At 41.6% G+C, this 8,096-nt stretch overlaps 1 non-coding gene across 1 annotated transcript; it reads right to left on the bottom strand.

Moving 5' to 3' along the window:
* Positions 1–1,940: 1,940 nt before the first annotated feature.
* Positions 1,941–2,047, bottom strand: LOC115802873 (U6 spliceosomal RNA). The gene has a single exon (XR_004023452.2). It is a non-coding gene; the product is annotated as a U6 spliceosomal RNA (small nuclear RNA).
* Between the last annotated feature and the right edge of the window lie 6,049 nt (positions 2,048–8,096).

Below are 8,096 nucleotides of genomic sequence, written 5' to 3'. Positions count from 1 at the left end.
TAGTTTGTATCTCTTAATCCTATACTTCTTAATTTATCCCTTCCCTACTCCCTTCCCCTTTGGTAACCACAAATTTGTTTTCTATCTCTGTGAGTCTGTTTCTGTTTTGTAAATAAGTTCACTTGTATCATTTTTTAAGATTCTACATATAGTGGAATAGCATATGTGACAGCATATGATATTTGTCTTTCTCTGTCTGACTTCACTAAGTATAATATTCTCTACATCCATCCACATTGCTACAAATGGCAATATTTCATCTTTTTTGTGGCTGAGTAATATTCCATTATATATATCTATATACATACCACATTATGTGTGTATGTGTATATATGTATGTGTATATATATATATATATACCACATCTTCTTTTTTTTTTTTTGCATTACGCGGGCCTCTCACTGTTGTGGCCTCTCCCATTGCGGAGCACAGGCTCCGGACGTGCAGGCTCAGTGGCCATGGCTCATGGGTCCAGCCGCTCCGCGGCATGTGGGATCTTCCCGGACCGGGGCACGAACCCGTGTCCCCTGTATCAGCAGGCAGACTCTCAACCACTGCACTACCAGGGAAGCTCCTATACCACATCTTCTTAAGCACTTGGGTTGATTCCATGTCTTGGCTATTGTAAATAGTTATGCTATGAACATTGGGGTGCATGTATCTCTTTGAATTAGAGTTATCAACTTTTCTGCATATATGCCCAGGAGTGGAATTGCTGGATCATATGGTAGCTCTATTTTTAGTTTTTAAAGGAACCTCCAGCATTTATTGTTTGTAGATTTTTTTTTTTTTTTTTTTTGCGGTACGTGGGCCTCTCACTGTTGTGGCCTTTCCCGCTGCGGATCACAGGCTCCGGATGCGCAGGCTCAGCGGCCATGGCTCATGGGCCCAGCTGCTCCACGGTATGTGGGATCTTCCTGGACCGGGGCACGAACCGATGTCCCCTGCATTGGCAGGCGGACTCTCAACCACTGTGCCACCAGGGAAGCCCAATTGTAGATTTTTTGATGACAGCCATTCTGACCAGTGTGAGGTGATATATATATGTATTCTTTTTCATATTCTTTTCCATTATGGTTTATCACAGGATATTGAATATAGTTCCCTGTGCTATACAGTAGGGCCTTGTTGTTTTCCATCCTATTTATAATAGTTTGCATCTGCTAATCTCAAACTTCCTATCCATCCCTTCCCCACCTCCCCTCTTCCTTATCAATCACAATTCTATTCTCTATATCTGTGAGTCTGTTTCTGTTTAGTAGAAGTGTTCATTTGTGTCACATTTTAGATTCCACATATAAGTGATGTCATATGGTATTTGTCTTTCTCTTTCTGACTTACTTCACTTAGTATGATGATCTCTTGGTCAATCCATGTTGCTGAAAATGGCATTATTTAATTCTTTCTTTATGTCTGAGTAATATTCCATGGTAATATATATATGTGTGCGTGTGTGTGTATGTATGTGTGTATATGTGTGAGTGTATATATATATATATATATATATATATATATACCCCCACATTTATATGTACCACATTTTTATTCTTTTAATCTGTCCATGGGTATTTTGGTTGTTTCCCTGTCTTGGCTGTAGTGAATAGTACTGCTATGAACATACGGGTGCATGTACCTTTTCAATTAGAGTTTTGTCTGGGTATATGCTCAGGAACGGTATTGCTGGATCATATGGCAATTCTATTCTTAGGTTTGTTTTTCTTTTAACATCTTTATTGGAGTATAATTGCTTTACAATGGTGTGTTAGTTTCTGCTTTATAACAAAGTGAATCAGCTATACATATACATATATCCCCATATCTCCTCCCTCTTCTGTCTCCCTCCCACCCTCCCTATCCCACCCCTCTAGATGGTCACAAAGCACCGAGCTGATCTCCCTGTGCTATGTGGCTGCTTCCCACCAGCTATCTATTTTACATTTAAAAATGTGGAATGCTTCACGAATTTGCATGTCATCCTTGCGCAGGGGCCATGCTAATCTTCTCTGTATTGTTGCAATTTTAGTATATGTGCTGTGGAAGCGTGCATTATTCTTAGTTTTTTGAGGAAGCTCCATGCTTTTTTCCATAGTGGCTGCACCAGTTTACATTCTCACCAACAGTGAAGGAGGGTTCCCTTTTCTCCACACCCCCTTCAACATTTGTTATTTGTAGAAAAAGGTTTTAAGTTTGATTAGGACCCATTTGTTTATTTTTGTTTTTATTTCTTTTGCTTGGTAGACTGATCTGAGAAAATGTTGCTACAATTTATGTCCGAGAATGTTTTGGCTATGTTCTCTTCTAGGAGTTTTATGGTGTCATGTCTTATATTTAGGTCTTTAAGCCATTTTGAGTTTGTTTTCGTATATGGTGTGAGAGACTGTTCTAATTTCATTGATTTACATGTATCTGTCCAGCTTTCCCAACATGATTTGCTAAAGAGACTGTCTCTTTTCCATTATATTCTTGCCTCCTTTGTTGTAGATTAACTGACTGTAGGTGTGTAGGGTTATTTCAGGGCTCTCTGTTCTCTTTCATTGATCTAAATATCTGTTTTTGTGCCAAAACTACACTGTTTCGATTACTGTAGCTTTGTAGTATAGTCTGAAGCTTGGGAGGGTTATGACTCCTGCTTTGTTCTTTTTCCTCAGGATGGCTTTGGAAATCCTGTGTCTTCTTCTTTTTTTTTTTTCATCGTGGCCCAGAGAGCCCTTCAAAATGGATTTCTTTATTTACCTGCCATGGATAAGCTTTGAGACACTGCGGACACCCCCAAATTATATGTTAATGTTTTAACGTTGTTTATTGAACTAAAATAATGTGCATACATAGTTTAAAATATATATACATATACTAGAAGGCTTGTAATGAAAAAAGCAGTTTCTGGCCTACTCTTTAGAGGCAATAGCCTCAACTCTTTTAGATATACATCCAGATTAGATCCATATATCTAAATAAATGTGTATACTACTAATTTATTTTTCCACTTTGCTTTAAGGTTTAATTAAATATCACCTATTTCTGTGATAGCAACATCTATATAGATAACATGAGGCCAATAAAATTGCATAGGATTCTGAAAGTCACACTAGTGTCTATCTCCCTGGTATTGTCACAACACTGAGAAGCCAAAAGGAGAAGAAACATGGTATCAGGAGCTATTTGTTTTGTACATCTCACATGGTACAGTTTGTGATAGGTTTATGGAAAAGTCAGGTTGCCCTCCTTTTTTTTTTTTTGACATTTGTTTTCTTTTATCAACATAGATGTCAGTTTATTTTCTTTTTTTTAATACAGCAGGTTCTTATTAGTCATCAGTGTATACATGTCAATCCCAATCACCCAATTCATCACCCCCCCACCCCCACCCCCCCGCCACTTTCCTTGCTTGGTGTCCATACGTTTTTTTCTCTACTTCTGTTTCTCAATTTCTGCCTTGCAAACCCGTTCTTCTGTACCATTTTCTAGGCTCCACATATATGCGTTAGTATATAATGTTTGCTTTTCGCTTTCTGACTTAATCACTCTGTATGACAGTCTCTAGATCCATCCATGTCTCAACAAATGACCCAATTTCAGTCCTTTTTATGGCTGAGTAATATTCCACTGTATATATGTACCACTTCTTCTTTTTCCATTTGTCTGGCGATGGGCATTTAGGTTGCTTCCATGACCTGGATATTGTAAATAGTGCTGCAATTAACATTGGGGTGCATGTGTCTTTTTGAATTATGCTTTTCTCTGGGTATATGCCCAGTAGTGGGATTGCTGTATCATATGGTAATTTTATTTTTAGTTTTTTAAGGAACCTCCATACTGTTCTCCATAGTGACTCTATCAATTTACATTCCCACCAACAGTGCAAGAGGGTTCCCTTTTCTCCATACCCTCTCCAGCATTTGTTCTTTGTAGATTTTCTGATAATGCCTATTCTGACTGGTGTGAGGTGATATCTCATTGTAGTTTTGATTTGCATTTCTCTAATAATTAGTGATGTTGAGCAGCTTTTCATGTGCTTCTTGGCCATTTGTATGTCCTCTTTGGAGAAATGTCTATTTAGGTCTTCTGCCCATTTTTGGATTGGGTTGTTTGTTTTCTTAATATTGAGCTGCATGAGCTGTTTATATATTTTGGAGATTAATCTTTTGTCTGTTGATTCATTTGCAAATATTTTCTCCCATTCTGAGGGTTGTTGTTTTGTCTTGTTTATTGTTTCCTTTGCTGTGCAAAAGCTTTTAAGTTTTATTAGGTCCTATTTGTTTATTTTTATTTCCATTACTCTAGGAGGTGGATCAAAAAAGATCTTGCTCTGATTTATGTCAAAGAGTGTTCTTCCTATGTTTTCCACTGAGAGTTTTATAGCATCCAGTCTTACATTTAGGTCCCTAATCCATTTTGAGTTTATCTTTGTGTATGATGTGAGGGTATGTTCTAACTTCATTGATTTACGTGTGTTCAGCCATAATTGCTTCAAATACATTTTTTTTTTTTTTTTTGCAGTACGTGGGCCTCTCATTGGTGTGGCCTCTCCTGTTGCGGAGCACAGGCTCTGGATGAGCAAGCTCAGCAGCCATGGCTTACGGGCCCAGCCGCTCCGCAGCATGTGGGATCTTCCCAGACTGGGGCATGAACCCGTGTCCCCTGCATCGGCAGGCTGACTCTCAGCCACTGCGCCACCAGGGAAGCCCTTCAAATACATTTTTGATCCCTTTTTCTCTTTCTTCTTCTAGATCCCCTATTATGTGTAGGTTGGCATGCTTTACATTATCCCATACATCTTGTATGCTGCTTTCATTTTTTTTTCCATTCATCTCTCTGACTGCTGTTCTGATTGGGTGATTTCCATTATTCCGTCTTCTAGATCACTTATTCTTTCTTCTATGTCATTTAGTCTGCTACTCATTGCTTCCAGGTTGGTTTTTATCTTAGCAATTGAATTGTCTAATTTTGATTGGTTCATCTTCATTGTTTCTATTTCCTTGTTACTGTGATCTGCATTTCTTTTGATAATCTTTCTTAATTCCTTTAGCATTTTTATTGTCTCCTTTTTGAACTCTGGGTCTAGTAGACTGGTGAGGTCTGTTTCATTATTTGTTCCTTCAGGGGATTCCTCTTGTTCTTTTAATTGGGAGTAGTTCCTCTGCTTTTTCATTTTACTTAACTTTCTCTGTTTCTATGAACTTAGGAGAAACAGTTAGCTACTGTGGTCTTGAACCGGTGTTTTTATGTGGGAGTGTCCCTGTCTAGACTTCTGTGACTCCAACTCTTTTGGTGCAAGAGCTGGCTTTGGTATGGATGCCAGCCATATCTTTCTTTATAGTGTGCCAGTTGTTATCCCCTTGATAGGGGATGTGATTTGTGTTGTGGTATCCAGAGCCTGTGCTGGATGTGCGGCAGGGCTTCCTCTTTGCAGCTGTCACTGCCCTGTCTGGGGTGGGATCTTCTCCCCAGTTGTTGGAGTAGAAGCCCTGAGGATTGGGTTCAGTCAGGCTCTTTTGCCTTTGAGTGCATGCCCTGCCCCAAAGGAGGTGCCGTTGAAGCATGTGAGGCCTGTGTGGTCACAGCAAACCTATGTGTTACCCATGCAGGTGTCTGCAGTTCTGCCCAAAAGTAGCCCAAGGTGGCATCCCTTTGTCTGTTATATTTTTCCCAGACCTAGTGCAAGGCTGTGGTGTGGAGTATGCTGGGGTGGGGACCAGCATGCTGTGGCTGCAGGTCGAGGTGGCTGTGCTGCCACTGAGGTCCTGGGCTGCCACCGTGGCAAACTTCTCCCAGGGTCTGTTCACCCCAGATTCAGCTCCAAGCTGAGGTGTGGAGTGGAGGAGCTGGAGTGCTCGTAGTTCACAGAAACAAACCAATGTGTACTCCTGCCAGGCCCTGTCTGCCCAAGACTCAGTGCCCAGCCTCTGCACATTCTGGACCCACTGCTGCTGTGCATGCATTAACAATGGGCTCCCTCTGCTCTTCTCCCTGGACCACACCCCAGCTGCCTCCAGTCCTCTTCTGGGGCCTGTCTGCCTGAGATTCAGTGCCAGGCCACTGCACATTCTTGTGGCACTGCCCAGTGCATGTGCTGACAGTGGTCTCTGTGGTTTGGCCTGGATCACACCCCAGGCGTCCCTGCCTGTCTCTGCACAGCTAGACTGAATCTCTGCCATGATCTCATGCTAGGCTATGGTGTTGAGCGAGTGGGGCTGGGCATTCAGCCCTTCAGACTGGGAAGAGCAGTGAGGCAGTAGCCACCAGCACAAGTCTCTCTCAGCCCTGATTGTACGCATGCAAGCACTCCTTGTGAGCAGAATCTAGTCTTCTCCAGGCCCTCTATCTGTCCAAGTAGATTTCCCAGCAGGCAAGGCAGCTCCCCAGGGTATGAGCCTGCCCACGTGGAACTTCTCTTTCTTACAGATCCCTCCCAGGGGCACCAGTCCATCCTGATGCCTCTTTTTCCCTCATTCTACCTCTTTATGTGGAGATCTTTCTTGTAGCTTTGATTGTATAGGAGCACTTCTGCCAACTTTCAGTTGGTTTTCTGTGAGAAGTGGTCCACATGTATATATATATATATTTTTTTGCGGTACGCAGGCCTCTCACTGTTGTGGCCTCTCCCGTTGCGGAGCACAGGCGGCTCCGGACGCGCAGGCTCAGCGGCTATGGCTCACGGGCCCAGCTGCTCCGCGGCATGTGGGATCTTCCCGGACCGGGGCACGAACCCGCGTCCCCTTCATCGGCAGGCGGACTCCCAACCACTGCGCCACCAGGGAAGCCCTGTAGATGTATTTTTGATGTGTTTGCGTGGGGAGGTGAGCTCCATGTCCTCCTGTCAGCCGTCTTGGTCTTCCTCCCTCTAGTGGCTTATTAAAAGCAATGGACCAGATGCTCCAGCGCTTATATCACCCTAATGGTCTGATGGCTCTGAAAGCCTTCGGCTTTAATCAGGTTTTTGACTGCAGCAGGCTCAGGAGATTCCATGGGAATCTTCGCCACCAGGGAAGCCCCAGCATAACTTTTTGATGGACATAAATCAACCCGTAGCATCAAACCACTCACCCATTTAAAGTGTACAATTCAATGATTTTTAGTATATTCACAGAATTGTGCAACCATCATTACTATCAACTTTACAGCACTTTAATCCCCACAAAGAAACCATGTATTAGCAGTCACTCCCCATTTCCCCCTAGAAATTCCCCCAAGCCCTAGACAACCAACTAATCTACTTTCTGTCTTTATAGATCTGCCTATTCTGGACATTTCATATAAGTGGAATAAAACAGTATGTGGCCTTTTATGTCTGGCTCTTTTCTTGTAGCATGTTTTCAAGGTTCATCCATGCTTTTGCATGTATCAGCACTTCATCCCTTTTTATGCTTGAATAATATTCCTTTGTATGGGTATACCACATTTTATTTATCCACTCATCAGTTGATGGACATTTGGGTTGTTTCTAATTTGTAGTTATTCGAATAATGCTGCTGTGAAATTTTGTGTTCAAATTTTTGAGTGGGGATATGTTTTCATTTGTCCTGAGTATGTATATATATATATATATATATATATGACTATATACTTGGAATTGCTGGGTCATATAGAAGCTGTATGTTTAACTGTTTGAGGAACTGCCAAACTGTTTTCCAAAGAGGGTACACTATTTTACATTTCCGCCAGCAGTGCACGAGAATTCCAACCAATTTCTCCACATCCTTAACAACATTTGTTATTATCTGTCTTTTTGATTATAACCATTCTAGTAGGTGTGAAGTGGTATCTCACTGTGTTTTGATTTGCATTTCCTTGATGACTAGTGATGTTGAGCAGCTTTTCAGGTACTTATTGGCTATTTGTATATCTTTTTTGCAGAAATGCCACATCAGATTCTTTACCCATTTTTAAATTGGTTTTTTAAAAATTATTTAGTTGTAGAGTTCTTTGTATATTCTTATATAAGGAATAAAGATGCAGACGTAGAGAATGGACTTGAGGACATGGGGGGGAAGGGGAAGCTGGGACGAAGTGAGAGAGTAGCATTGATATATATACACTACCAAATGTATAATGGATGGCTAGTGGGAAGCAGCTGCATAGCACAGGGAGATCAGCTC

The sequence above is a fragment of the Delphinapterus leucas genome, chromosome 11, assembly GCF_059928025.1.
Source record: "Delphinapterus leucas isolate spDelLeu-1000000601 "Yukka" chromosome 11, BTC_Dleu_Yukka2, whole genome shotgun sequence".
Lineage (NCBI taxonomy): Eukaryota > Metazoa > Chordata > Mammalia > Artiodactyla > Monodontidae > Delphinapterus > Delphinapterus leucas.
This window is presented reverse-complemented; position numbering and strand designations above follow the sequence as displayed.